The sequence below is a fragment of the Macaca thibetana genome, chromosome 14, assembly GCF_024542745.1.
Source record: "Macaca thibetana thibetana isolate TM-01 chromosome 14, ASM2454274v1, whole genome shotgun sequence".
In the NCBI taxonomy this organism is placed as follows: domain Eukaryota; kingdom Metazoa; phylum Chordata; class Mammalia; order Primates; family Cercopithecidae; genus Macaca; species Macaca thibetana.
In genome coordinates, this window is record NC_065591.1 from 87,246,953 (window position 1) to 87,260,183 (window position 13,231).

At 38.1% G+C, this 13,231-nt stretch overlaps 1 protein-coding gene across 1 annotated transcript in view; it reads right to left on the bottom strand.

Annotated features, from left to right (window-relative positions):
* CWC15 (CWC15 spliceosome associated protein homolog) overlaps positions 1-4,475 on the bottom strand; it is a 408,388-nt gene extending 403,913 nt beyond the window's left edge. Inside the window, exon 1 of the mRNA XM_050758060.1 lies at positions 4,466-4,475. The gene's annotated coding sequence lies outside the window, so the exon portion shown is untranslated. The remainder of the gene's footprint in view (positions 1-4,465) is intronic.
* Between the last annotated feature and the right edge of the window lie 8,756 nt (positions 4,476-13,231).

Here is a 13,231-nt window from a genome sequence, read left to right on the forward strand (position 1 = left end):
GGCAAGTTACAACCTTGCTAAGCTTTCTTCCATTTTCTAATCTTTACCCTGGGGATCTAAATGCTGAGTTACTGCCCAAAGGGTTAGTGAGAAGATGACTTTCAAAAGCCAGTAAAATCATTTTGATATGTTGAGGGCTGTGCCCAGGCCAAGCAACTCATGTGTTCTTAGTGTCATGCACATCATGAACAGAGGGTGGGTAGGGTTGGAGGGCCAGGGAGGGTGAGAGGCTACACTGGGAATAGGAGCAGGCAGCAGGTTTGGAGCTGATGCAGGTTTATAAAGGTTACTGGGCTGTCCTGACAGGCAAGACAAGGTTAAAAAATAAAGCATTAATTCCAGAACATCTACATGGAACACATGTGTGAAGTGATGAAAGAGAGAGTGTGGCATTAGATTCAGCAAGAGTAGGGTTTCAGTTGTGGTTTCAACCCTAGCATTGTGCAAGTTACTTTCTCTGAGTCTCAGTTTCCTTCCTGGTAAAATGGGGCTATAGCAAAATCTATCTCCTTTGATAGATAAAACCTTTGTTGCTGTGAGGATTAGAAGTGATAACAGACCTATAAAAATTGGCACATAGTTGTGAATCCATTACTTTTTGTTCTCTTTGCCTTATTTATTTTTTCTTTGGTGCTTATTTTGACATTTTAAAAATCAAAATGAAACAATTTTTAAAAAATCAAATAAATTGAATCCTGGAGGGTGCAGCAGGATGGCAAAATAGAAAGTTCCACCAATTGTCCTCTCCAACAAGACACCAAGTTGTACAACTATCCACAAACACACAAAAAAACCTTCATAAAAAGCAAAACTCAAGTGAGCACTCATAGACTTGTTTTTAACTTCATATGGCTGAAAGAGGCACTGAAGAGGTAGAGAAAACAGTCCTGAATCACCAATGCCATCCCTCCTCATCCTCTGGCAGTGGTGGCCTGGTATGGAGAGCCTCTCTGGGTGCTGTGGGAGGAAGAACACAGCTATTGTGAGTCACTGAACTCCATGCTGTTCTATCAGAGCAGAAAGGAAAACCGGATCAAACTCAGCTGATGCCCACCCACAGAAGGAGCATTTAAACCAGCCCTAGCCAGAGGGGAATTGCCAATCCCAGCAGGCTGAACTTGAGTGCTTACAAATCTTGCCACTGAGGGCTACAGCACTCTGTGTCTCCAAGTAAACTTGAAAGGCAGTCTAAGCAATAAGGACAGGCTCTTTTAGGTGAGGCCTAGGACTGAACTAGGCCCAGGGACAGTGGACTAAGGGAGCATGTGGTATACTGAGACACCAGCTGGGGAAGCCAAGGGAGCTCTGGTCTCATCCCTCCGCTAACCCCAGGCTGCACAGCTCGTGACTGCAAAAGAGACCCCTTCCTTCTGCTTGAGAAGAGGAGAGGGAAGGATGAGGAGGACTTTGTCTTGCATCTCGGATGCCAGCTCAGCCACAGTAAGATAAGGCACTGGGCAGAGTCGTGAGGCCCTAGCTTCCAGATCCATTTCTAGACACACCCTGGGCCAGAAGGGAAACTTCTGCCTTAACAAAAGGGCACAGTGCTGGCAGCATTTATCACCTGCTAGCTGAAGAGCTCTTGGGCCCTTAATAACCAGTAGCCACACCCAGGTACTACACTGAGGGCCTTGGGTGAACTTCTGAGACGCACTGGCTTCAGATGAGACTCAGCACATTACCAGCTATGGTGGCTATGGGGCAAAACTCCTGCTTCAGAAAGCTGAGGGAAAAGCAAAGGGGACTTGTACCTTAGGTACCAGCATGGTCACATCTGGGTTAGAGCACCAAGAGGGCTCTTGCAGTCCCCAATTCCAGGACTCAACCCTTTGACTGCATTTCTGGACCTATCCTGGGTCAGCAAAGAACCCACTGCCCTGAAGGGTAGTCCCAGGCCAGGCAGCATTCATAACAAGCTGCCTTTGGAGACCTTGGGTTATAAAGGAACACTAGTTATAGTCTGGCAGTACTCCTCATGGCCTGGGGTGGTGGTGGCTATGGAGTGAGGCTCCTCTACCTTTAAGAAAGGGAGAGAAGAATGGGAAGACCTGCATCATGTGGTTTGAGTGCCAGCTCAGCTGCAATACAATACAATACCAGGTAGACTTGTGAGGTTTTTATTCCATTCCCTAACTCCTGGACAGAACTTCTGGACCCAGATGGGGACTAGGGGACCTCACCAACCTGCAGAGAAAGACGCAGGCCTGGCTGGCTTTCCTACTTGCTGACTGTAGAGCACCAGAGCCTTGAGGAAACATAGGCAGTAGTCAGGGCCTGGTTACAGTGGGCCTTGGGCGAGGTCCAGTGCTGTGTTGGCTTCAGGTCTGACCCAGTGCAGTCCTAGCAGTGGTGGCCACAAGTATGCTTGTGTCACTCCACCCCCGGCTTTAGGTGGTTCAGAACAGAAAAAGAGGCTCTGTATGTTTGGAAGAAAGTAAGGGAAAACAACAAGAGTCCCTTCTTGGTAATCCAGAGAATTCTCCTGGATCTTGTCCAAGACCATCAAGGTAGTACCTTTGAGTCTATAAGAACCAAAGTGTTACTGGGCTTGGCATGCTGCCTAAAGCAGGTACGACTTAGATCATAATACCCAAGTCCTTTAAAATATCTGAAAAGCCTTCCCAAGAAGGATAGGTACAAACAAGCCCACATGCAAAGACTATAATAAATACCTAACTCTTCAATGCCAGACACTGAAGAACATCCACCACCATCAACACCATCCAGGAAAACATGACCTTGACAAATGAACTAAACAAGGCACCAGAGACCAATCCTGGGAAAACAGAGACATGTGACCTTTCACCCAGAAAATTCAAGGTAGCTATTTTGAGGAACCTCAAAGAAATGCAAGATAGCACACAAAAGGAATTCAGAATTCTATCAGATAAATTTAACAAAGAGATTGAAATAATTAAAAAGAATCAACCAGAAACTTTGGAGCTGTAAAATGCAATTAGCTTACTGAATAATGCATGAGAGTCCTTTAATAGCAGAATTGATCAATCAGAAGAAGGAATTAGTGAGCTTGAAGACAGGCTATTTGAAAATACACAATCAGAGGAGACAAAAGAAAAAAGAATACAGAACAATGAAGCATCCCTACAGGATCTAGTAAATGGCCCCAAAAGGGGAAATCTAAGAGATAAAGAGGAGGTAGAGAAAGAGATACAGGTAGAAAGTTTATTCAAAAGGATAGTAACAGAGAACTTCCCAAACCTAGATAAAGACATCAATATCCAAGAACAAGAAAGTTGTAGAACACCAAGCAGATTTAACTTTTCAGTGAGAACCTTATAGGCCAGAAGAGAGTGACACGACATATTTAAAGCGCTGAGGAAAAACAAACAAACAAAACACCCTTATACCTAGGATAGTATATCTGACAAGAATATCCTTCACATGTGAAGGAGAAATATTTTCCCAGACAAACAAAAACTGAGGGATTTCATCAATACTAGACCTGTCCTACAAGAAATGCTAAAGGGAGTACTTTGATCAGAAAGAAAAGGACATTAATGATTGACAAATAATTACCTGAAGTTACATAACTCACTGTAACAATAAGTACACAGAAAAACACAGAATATTATAACATGTAATTGTGGAGTGTAAACTACTCTTATCCTAGCAGAGAGACTAAATGATAAATCAATCAAAAACAGTGACTACAACAACTTTTCAAGACACAGTCAGTACAGTAAGATGTAAATAGAAACAGCAAAAAGTTAAAAAAGGAAGACAAAGTTAAAGTGTAGAGTTTTATTAGTTTTCTTTTTGCTCGATTGTTTATGCAAACAGTATTAAGTTGTTATCAGGTTAAAATAATGGGGTATAAGATAGTATTTGTAAGCCTTATGGTAACCGCAAACCAAAAAACGTACAATGGATACACAAGAAATAAAAAGCAAGAAACTAAATTATATCTCCAGAGGAAATCACCTTCATTAGAGGAAGACAGGAAGGAAAAGAAGAAATAAGAGAAGACGATGAAACAATAATTAAACAAAGGACAAAATGACAGGAGTAAGTGCTTATCAATAATAACATTAAATGTAAATGGATTAAAATCTCCAGTCAAAAGACAAAGGCTGGCTGAATAGAAAAAAACAAGATCTATTGATCTGTTGCCTAAAAGAATCACACTTCACCTCTAAAGACACACATAGACTGAAAATAAAGGAATGAAAAAAGATATTCCATGCCAATGGAAACCAAAAAAGAGCAACAGTTGCTATACTTATATCAGAAAAAATAGATTTCAAGACAAAAACTATAAGAAGAGACAATGAAGGTCACTATATAGGTCACTTTATAATGCTAAATGGGTTAATTCATCAAGATGATATCACAATTTTAAATATGTATGCACTCAACACTGGAGCACCCAATTATATAAAGCAAATACTATTAGAGCTAAAGAGAGAGATGGGCCTCAATACATTAATAGCTGAAGACTTCAACACCCCCCTTTCAGCATTGGACAGATCTTCCAGATAGAAAATCAACAAAGAAACATCAGAATTAATCTGCATTATAGAGCAATTGGGTCTAAGAGATATTCACAGAACATTTCATCCAAGAGCTGCAGGATACACATTCTTTTCCTCAAAACATGGACCATTCTCAAGGATAGACCATACCTTAGGTCAGAAAACATGTCTTAAAACATTCAAAAAAATTCAATAGAAGCATCTTCTCTGACCACAATGGAATAAAACTAGAAATTAATAAGATAAATTTTGGAAACTATACAAATACATGGAAATTAAACAATAAACCTGAGTGACCAGTGGGTAAATGAAGAAATTAAGAAGGACATTGAAATATTTTTTGAAACGATAATGGAAATACAATATACTACAGCCTATAGAATACAGTAAAATCAGTACTAAGAGGGAAGTTTATAAGTGCCTACATCAAAAAAGAAGAAAAACTTCAAATGAACAATCTAGTGATGCATTTTAAATAACTAGAAAATCAGGAGCAAACCAAACCCTAACTTGGTAGAAGAATAGACATGATAAAGATCAGAGCAGAAATAAATAAAAATTGAAATGTGAAAAGTAATACAAAAGACAAATGAAGGAAATTTTTTTTTTTGAAAAGTCAAACAAAATTGATAAACCTTTAGTCTGACTAAGAAAAAAAGAGAGAAGATCCAAATTAAAAAAAATCAGAAACAAAAAAGGAGACATTACAACGGATACTGCAGAAATTCAAAGGATCATTAGTGGCTATTATGAGCAACTAAATGCCAATAAGTTGGAAAATCTGGAAGTAATGGACAAATTCCTAGATATTACAAACTACAAAGATTGAACCAGGAAGAAATCCAAAATTTGAACACACCAATAACAAGTAATGAGATCAAAGCTGTAATAAAATATCTCCCAGTAAAGAAAAACCTAGGATCTGATACCTTTACTGCTGAATTTTACCAAACATTTAAAGAACTAATACCAACCCTACTCAACCTATTCCTAAAAATAAAGAGGAAATACTTCCAAACTCATTCTAAAGGTCAGTATTACTATGATACCAAAACCAAAGACACATGAGAAAAAAAAAAAAAAGGAAAAAGAAAAGAAAAGAAACCTACAGGCCAATAGCTCTGATAAATATTGATGCAAAAATTCTCAGTAAAATACTAGCAAACTGAGTTCAACAATGAGAAAGATCATTCATCATGACCAAGTGGTATTTACTCCTGGGATGCAAGGATGGTTCAACATATGTAAGTTAATCAATGTGGTATATCATATCAATAGAATGAAAGATGAAAAATCTTATGATCATGTCAATCAATGCTGAAAAAGCACTTGATAAAATTCAACATAAAAACTTCATTATAAAAACACTCCAAAAGCTGGGGATAAAAGGAACATACCTTAACATAACAAAAGCCATATATGACAGACTCCAGTTAATATTATACTGAATGAGAACAACCCAAATGCCTTTCCTCTATTATCTGGAACATGACATGGGTGCTCACTGTTACCACTGTTATTCAACATAGTACTGGAAGTCATAGCTACAACAATTAGATAAGAGAAAGATATAAAGGGCACCCAAATTAGAAAAGAAGAATTCAAGTTATCCTTGTTTGCAGATGATATGATCTTATATATGGAAAAACCTAAAGACTACAAGAAAACTATTAGAAATGCTAAGTAAATTCAGTAAAGTTGCAGGATACAAAATCAACATACAAAAATAAGTAGCATTTCTCTATGCCCATAGTGAACAATGAGAAAAAGAAATTTAAAAAGTAATCCCATTTGCAATGGCCACAAGTGAAATTAAATACCTAGGAATTAACTGGAAAAAAAAAAAAAAAAAAAAAAAAAAAAAAAAAAAAGGTCTCCGTAATGAAAACTATAAAACACTGAGGAAAGAAACTGAAGAGAACACCAAAAAATGGAAAAATGTTCCAAGTTCATGGATTGGGGAAGAATCAATATTGTTAAAATGTCCGTACTTCCCAAAGCAATCTATAGATTCAATACAACCCCTTTCAAAATACCAATGACATTCTTCACAAGTATAGAAAAAACAATCCTAAAATGTATGCAGAGCCACAAAAGACTCAGAATAACCAAAGTTATCCTGAGCAAAAAGAACAAAGCTGATGGAACCACGTTACCTCACTTCAAATTATACTACAGAACTAGAGTAAACAAAACAACATGGTACTGGCATAAAAACAGACATGTAGATTAATGGAACAGAATAGAGAACCTGCAAACAATCCACACACCTACAGTAAACTCATTTTTGACAAAAGTGCCAATAGCACACACTGGGGAAAAGATGGTATCTTTAATAAATAGTGGTAGGAAAACTGGATATCCATATACAGAAGAAAGGAACTAGACCCATATCTCTTGCCGTATACAAAAATCAAATCAAAATGGATTAAAGACTTAAATCTAAAACCCCAAACTATGAAACTACTACAAGAAAACATTGGGAAAACTCTCCAGGACATAGGTCTTGGTCTTGAGCAATACCCCACAGATACAGGCAACCAAAGCAAAAATGGACAAATGGGATCACATCAAGTTAAAAAGATTCTGCACAACAAAGGATATAATCAACAAAATGAGGAGACAACCCACAGAATGGGAGAAAATTTTTGCAAACTACCCATCTGACAAGGATTAGCAATGAGAATACATAAGGAGATAAACTCTTCATGTCCTTTTAACTATTCCTCTTGAGCCCAATTTAAAATATCGGGTTCTTTTCTGTGAAATTGAATCTCTGTATCTTTCAGAGTAGTGACTTTGGGAAAAAAATGACTTATTCAAACTGGGAGGAGACTTTAATGAAGAATCTACTCATAGGATTGTGGGCAGAGTTTAAGGAAACCAACAAAGGACGGTGCAGTATTCCTGAGCTTGCCATATTGGAGAGACTTTACTACCCTACACCCTGAGGACACAAAGGGAGGGAGCTGTCACCAGAACCCAGAGAAGGTAGCTGCATATTGAGAGTCACTTAACAGGAGCCCTCAGAAGGTAAGGACAGTGTGCAGCTACCCAAAGGGGAGGAAGCAACAAGAATAAATACCCCAACCTTACTTTTCTCCCTCCCTCTGATCACTTGCCAAAACATACCAGTGACCAAACCAAAGAGGAAAACAGGGGACAAAGTAAGCGTAGTGATGAAGTCCACATGGGTCAGCCTCCCAGGACAGAATGGAGTAGGGTAAAGATCTGATCGGGGAGTGCAAACAGGCCCTCTCTCCACTTCTTGATTTATAGACCTTCAAAATAGACATGGTCACATAGCTGATCCAGCCCCACTAAACTAGGCCAAGGGGGAAAGATGAAAATATTTCATTTTGGGATTGTACTCACATAAGTTTTTAGGATTCAAATGGCCTTATTCTACAAGTCTGGTCACTTCTTTGCCAAATTGGAATTCTGTGTTAAAACTACAAGAGACTGAGAGCAAAAGAAATGACTCTCTTACTGTATGTATGCAGTGACACATGCGACCTTCATGCCCAATATGATTTTTGGAGCTGTTTGAGGGTCAGGATGCCCAGGCTAAAGCCCTGGTTCTGAAACACCACCAGCTAGGTGATTCCACACAGTTTCCGCCACCTGCTTGGGGCTCAATTTTCTTCTCTCCTCTCAGTAAAGCTACCTTGCTTCTTCTAACTCTGACATACTGTGATTCTATTTTCATTTTTTCCCCAGTTACTACTCTGACAGATTTAGGGCCTCTTCAGTTTCACAGAAAAGAACCACATATTTTAAAAGTGAGCTCAAGAGAGATTTTTAAAGAGTGTATGAATAGTTTATCTTTGAAAAGAGAAAGCAAATAAACTGCAAAGTAAAATTTAAAAAGTATCTTTAAGTTTTTAACAGAAAGGAAAACATCTTCTCCCCTCAGAAATTATTTTCTCTACCATTTATTAAATATTTTACTGCATTTTCTGGGCATTCACAGATGAACCAGACATGAATTCAGCTCTCACAGAACCTCCAGACTGGGAGGGAAGAGGAAACAGGCATAGGAAAAATGACAAAGTTGCAAAGGTTGCAATTATTTGAGGTGGCTTTTGAGAAGTGTTAGGATTTATTTTTTTCCTTTTATTAAATTAAATTTTATTTTTAAAATTTGCAAGTAATAATTGTACATATTTATTGAGTACCTAATGATGTTTCCATGCATATACTGTATAGTGATCAGATCAGGGTAATTAGTATACCTATCATCTCAAATGTTCATCATTTCTTTGTATTGGGAACATTCAATTTCCTCTTTCTAGCTATTCGAAACTATATAATATTGTTAACTGTAATCATCTTACACTAGATAAGAACTACATAGAACACTCTAACTTATTCCTCCTATCTAGCTGTAATTATATCTTTTAACAAATCTCTCCCTATGACCCCTTCCCTCATGCTTCCTGGCCTCTAGTATCCTCTGTTCCACTTTTTCCTTCTATGAGATCAACTTCTTGTAGCTTCTGCATATGGATGAGAACATGCAGTGTTTAGGTTTCTGTTTCTGGCTTATTTCTCTTAACATGTCCTCCAATTTTATCCATGTTGCCATGAATGACAGGATTTCATTCTTTTTCACTAGTGAATCATACTCTATTATGTATATATGCCACATTTTCTTATCCGTTCATTAGTTGATAGACACAGGTTGATTCCATATCTCAGCTGTTGTGAAGAGTGCTATAATAAACATAGAGACACAGATGTTTCTTTGATATATTGATTTCCTTTCCTTTGGATAAATGACAAGTTTGGGATTGCTAGAGGATATGGTAGTTCTATTTTTAGTTTTGTTGTTGTTGTTATTGTTGTTTTGAGACAGAGTCTCGCTTTGTCACCCAGGCTGGAGTGCAATGGTACAGTCTCGGCTCGCTGCAACCTCTGCCTCCTCGGCTCAAGCAATTCTCTTGTCTCAGTCTCCCGAGTAGCTGGGATTACAGGCACATGCCACCACACCCGGCTAACTTTGTATTTTTAGTAGAGATGAGGTTTTACCATGTTGGCCAGGCTAGTCTCAAACTCCTGACCTCAAGTAATCCTCCTGCCTCGGCCTCCCAAAGTGCTGGGATTATTGGTGTGAGCCTCTGTGTCTGGCCTCTTATGTTATTTTTAAACAAAAGATGTTAAAACATCCACGAAAGGGAGCAGTAAGATTTAAGTTTGAAAAGTATGTTTGGGTCAGATATAAATGAGTGGATAAATGAATCACACCTGGGGGTAAAAATGCTGAGTTGAAATAGCAACAAAAGGGATTTAGGTACTTATGGAAATGCCTGTTCATCATAAAGGATTTTAGCCCTTGAAGTGGGTTATCAACAAATGTAATGGAAAGTCTTAAATGTAGGATTCTAAGAACAGGACAGACATAGCTCAATGATGATATAAAAACAGTCATGCCTGGAGCAGAGATGAACATGAGGGAAGAAGGAGGGCTGGTTGAAATAGAAGATTTCTTGGGGCCACATTCTGGACTTATAATATGGTGTTGAAAAAACAACAGAGATTCTGAAGTCAGGTGGTATGGACTTGGATGTTTTTTTTTAGTTTTAGTTTCCCCAGATTCAAAATGGGGTTGAAATAAGGTTCTTGTGGCTATTTAACACCATAACTTATTGAAAACAATTATCTCAAGATACTTCATGTAACTAGACATTCAAAAAATGTTAGCGTGCATCCTTGTTTTTTTACAATGTTTGAATGCCACAATACAGCAATTGCTTCTTTTAAAAATCTCACTTTTCTGAGCCCCAAATCCGTGTACTTCTCTTTTCTGCCTTCTTTTAGTTAGTTGTTGACACCTAAAGAGCATTGGTTTCATTTAAGTTAAATCCGTCACCATCATGCAATATACAAAAGTAGATCTTTTGCAAATACACTACCATCCATGTCCTTAGATTTTGAAGGCCTATTTCTCTTAATAATAGCATTTTAGGTATAAGTGAGAACTATCCTCTAATCATGTGGATTTTTGTTCTTATGCCAAATGCCCATGAAGGTTAAGCATTCTTCAAGTACTGGGCTTCCCTGTGTTTTGTTATTAAGAGAAAGAGGTGGTGGGACCTGGACTGTGGTTTCCCACTTATGTGATATTCCTCAGCGTATGGAATCCTTTCTGTTCTTCTTGTTCGTTTGAAACACAAGAAACAGTTTCATCATATGGTGTGTTGATCTGAAGAGTCCCAGAAAGGGTGAGAGTTCCCTGTGGAATTATAACCACGAACACAATTGAGTGGGTGGGCAGTCATAGTCCCAGAGGGTTCTAGTGTGCTAGAAAAAAAAAAAACCAAAGTGAGAGGAGCAACTCTGGTATTAAATAATTAAATACAAGAAAAAAACCAAAGGAGGAAAATACTTTAGGAATGAGTGGCTGAGATTACATCAAGCCACATATGGATTAGGAGCAGAACTGAGATGAATTGTAGCATTTCTAAATTTTATGTCAGGTTATTAGAATTTAGAGCTGAGAACATGGGACTTGGATAGGTAAAGTCATTTTCCCAAAGTAACCTAACTATTTAATGTAGGATCTCAAACTAGAACCCAGACTTCTATAGCCCAGTTCAGATGACCATCTCTGCACCTAAGTATATTTGGGAGTTGGGAGATATTGTTAAAAAAATTAAAAAGCTGTATTTAGGTAGAATGAGGTGGAGCCATCTTTTCTCCTCTTCTGATCATCTGATCAGTCTAGGCAGTTTTCCTGGCTTAGTTTTAAGATTATGACTGCTTCAATGTCTCTCATATACATGTCTATATATATGTATATGTATATATGTACATATATATGTATATATGTATGTGTACATATATATGTATATGTATATACACATATATGTATACGTATATGTACGTATATGTATACACGTATGTATGTATACACATATACACGTATGTGTGTATGTGTATATACACATGTGTGTGTATGTGTATATACATATATATACATACACACACACACATATATACACACATACACACACACACACATATATATATTCCTGGGCAATATTTTTGGTGCATTTTTCACAAAGCATGTCTTAAAATCACTTCTGACAATTCTGTCCCTGGTCAGAATGTCCAAAATCTGCACTGACTCCAGATTTCCAGCATGGTCAAGAGACCTGGATGTGGCCATTTTTAAAGTGTTTTATACACTGGGCACATGCAGTGCCATCTGCCTCAGCAACTCCATGTACCTATATTCCTAGAGGCATATCTGCAAAGTCAACAGTTTACCCCAAGGCTGTAACAGGATTCCTATACCCTCACTTCTCCAGTCTGACTTATCCAAGGCTATCTAATTATCTCCTCTATGTCCTACTCAAGTCTTTATTTTCTCTGCAATACCAGAGAACAGAAAAAGATTATATTTGTACATGTTCTAGTAGGAAAGGTATGCTGTAGCACTATCTAATATCACAAAACTTGGACTCTTTATCCTGGGCCAGGATCTCAGGCCATGTATTAGAAGGTTAAAAACTTGATAAGATATGGCTTCTTCTCTCAAGGGAATTAAAATATCATAGGCAGAATGAGAAATGCTACATGAGAAGGTAAATACTATAGGACTGGAATGAAGTGATAAAAATGTAGAAATCACCTCAGGTTCAAAGGATTTCAAATGATTTTGTTCAGAATGTAGCAATGAGATGGTCTTTGAAGGATGGATAGGATTTTATAGGCTCAATGGCCAGAGGAATGGAGGAGGGACGTTACAGACAGAGGGAGAAGCAAGGCCAAGAATCAACAGCAGTGAACTTTGGGCCGTGGTCAAGAAATGCTGATAGTTTAACTGGACCAAAATTTTGGGTAACAATGGGAAAGGAATAGGAAATAGGAAAAGATGGTTAGAATCATATTGAAGGAGTTGAACCTTGAAGGTTTTTGATGAGAAAAGTTCTCGAAAAAGAGATTCAAACATTTTAAGAGACTCTGAGGATGAGGATAACACAATGTGTTCATTCAGGTGCCTGGAAGGGTGACCGTAATGAATGATCTGAGCTAGACCTGTGGGAAACCATTTGTTCACACTCAGGGATTACTGGAGCTAGAGTCTAGGGATGTAGCCTCTGTGGAAATGCTGAGGGAGACTTGGTTGTTTTGGAATGTTCAACCTTCCCTGGTCCTGTTGTTAATTTCTTTTCCCTCCTCCTTCTTGTTTCACTTCGATGGCTTAGTGAACATGGTACAAGATGTATTCTCAAGGAACAAATCTTGCTGCTGCTGAAAACACAGTACACCACTCCCAAAAGCTGCATCCTGTACAATTTGAATGTCATGAGTACTGAGAAGCTCTTTTCTTGATGAAAGCCCTTAGCTGAATTTTGAGTTTGCGCTTTTGAATTTAACCAAAGAAGTGGAAGACTGCAAGAGCAAAGTTACCGCATGAGAGGATGCACTTTGTTAAAACTGTTTGAATCAGTGTGATTTAGTTGTAGTTGTGTGGATACTAAATAAGGTACTCCATACTGCTACGTTTCAGGAAAAAAAGCCATACAACACAACAGTAATCTGAGAGCTTCCTAGCATTTTCTTCCCTAAAATGAAGTAGGACAATAAAACTGTCTTTGAAAGGGACTTAACCTTTAGGAAAGTTGAGAATGTTGATGGCCATAGAAAGACTGGGCAAAATAATCAAGCTGATCCTATATGTAAACTATGCAAACACAAGGGAAGAAGTGTATATGCTTGTAAAGAAATGA